The following is a 2,032-nucleotide window of genomic DNA, read 5'->3' on the forward strand; positions in this document are numbered from 1 at the left end:
GGGTAAAGAGAGGTTCATTTAAAGAGACTGGGAAGATCAGAATTGTAGAACCCAGTGGCTGAATACATAATGAACTTAGTTATGAAGTACAACAGTTTTACCTTTCCCTTGTATTCTCAGCTAAACTGCAGAGGTTTCAGTGTAATTTGAAGCTCTCATGATTCAGATCTGACCTAAAGTCAGAGTTTACTTTCAGATATTTTTTTTGCCTCTGTATCTAAAACATTATATCGTTTACCTCTGTATACAAAAAGGAAATATGAGGTGGGGCCCCACTTTTTGGATGCAGTCCATATGCTTTTTTTGAGACCACTGGGTCAGACATGTTTAGGAACTTCGGAGATTTTAGGAATTTTTTTAAATTTTTTTTTTGGTACTGGGGATTGAACAGGGGCACTTAACCACTGTGCCCATCCCCAGCCTTTTTTATTTTGAGATGGGGTCTCACTAAGTTGCTAGGGGTCTCACTAAATTGCTGAGGCTGCCTTTGAACTTGAGTCCTCCTGCCTTAGCTTCCTGAGCTGCTGGGATTAAAGGTGTGTACCACCATGCTTGGCAGGCTTTTGATTTTTAAAAGTTTCGATTTCAGAATTACAGGTAACATATTGTAGCTCTATATTTGGAAAATAATGAGCACTATCCACTGAAGAATTCCCAGAAATAAAGATAACTAATTAAAACAGCATAATGATTCCAGTTATATTTTATTATGTTTTAAAATTGGTGACTAAAATTTTAGTCATTGAATCATATCCAAAGAATTTCATAGAGTATACATATTTCAGGCTTGAGAAAGAAGGTATTTTTAAAAAACATTTTTATTAATTGTTCATGGACTTTTTATTTTATTTATTTATTTATATGTGGTGCTGAGAATTGAACCCAGTGCCTCACACATGCTAGACAAGTGCTCTACCACTGAGCCACAACCCCAGCCCCAAGGAGGTATTTTTTTAATTTTATTTTACTCAACCCTTAGGATTTGCATTTATTGCATATTTGTTGTGAACGTGCTAGAAACTTTGTTCTGAAATACTGAAATGTTTCTGTGGGTATACCACATTTGATTTTAGTTATGCAGATGCATTGTTTAAGTCATCTGATATCAAATCGGACAGTTTGGAAGACCTATTGGAAAATATGAGCTTAAAGCCTGCTAACTCCCTGTGTGTGAATATCTCTGCAACCTTGTCTCCACAAGGTAAGCTACAGATGAGTAAAGTAAGAAATAGAAGACTAACTTCAAATAAGTTATTTAAAATGTTTCAGTCTTGACCTTTATTAGAATTTATTCAAAGTGCTGAGAAAGAGCGTACTATGTATTAAAGCCATTTATATCACATTTTAACAGAAGTCTATTATCTTTAACAAATACATCAGTGTTAAAAAACTCTTGAACACTGACTTTTGTCCTATCAGCTGGCAGAGGTTCAAATCTGAGATGTTTTGCATGCATATTTTTTACTTAAAATATCCTCTCAGATACTTTCTTTCCCCAAGGTTTTATTATGTTTAGGTTAAGTAAAAAAATTTGAAAATTACATTAAAACATTAACAAAATTCTTATGCTCTTCCTTGTGGCAGTGAAAAGCAGCCTAATGATTTTGATTTCCACCCTCCTTCCCCCATCCTAGTTATGGAAACCCTGAGTGGGATAATCAGCCAATAGTTTCAAACCAGTTTTTAGATTGAATGAATCATTCTTTCTTCCGGAGTCCTTATTAACATGTTATATGACTTGATCTCTTATCTCTGACAGATTGCTTTATATAGTACAAAGAATGAAAAGAATTCCTGTCCAAAGTCTGTTCTCCTACACTCTAAACAAATCTTGGATTGTTTTACTTTGTTATAAGAAAGCACTTCAGAAGGTTGACTTTTTCTTTATTTCTTCTTTTTTTGGCCACAAGTATTCTAGCTTAGACCTGTGGAGACAGATTTTGTGCTGAGCACATAGTAACTATTAATTGTTACCTTTCATCTTGTATTTTTTCCTGTGTAGTTATTAATGAAGTGTGGCAAGAAGAAACAA

General features: G+C 34.4%; 1 long non-coding RNA gene across 1 annotated transcript; it reads left to right on the forward strand.

The window, feature by feature from the left end:
* The first annotated feature begins 491 nt into the window (after window positions 1-491).
* Window positions 492-2,032, forward strand: LOC125614634. Its single transcript, XR_007345206.1, has 2 exons — window positions 492-1,201; window positions 2,003-2,032. It is a non-coding gene; the product is annotated as an uncharacterized LOC125614634 (long non-coding RNA).

Source organism: Marmota marmota, unplaced genomic scaffold, assembly GCF_001458135.2.
Source record: "Marmota marmota marmota unplaced genomic scaffold, marMar, whole genome shotgun sequence".
Classification (NCBI taxonomy): Eukaryota; Metazoa; Chordata; class Mammalia; order Rodentia; family Sciuridae; genus Marmota; species Marmota marmota.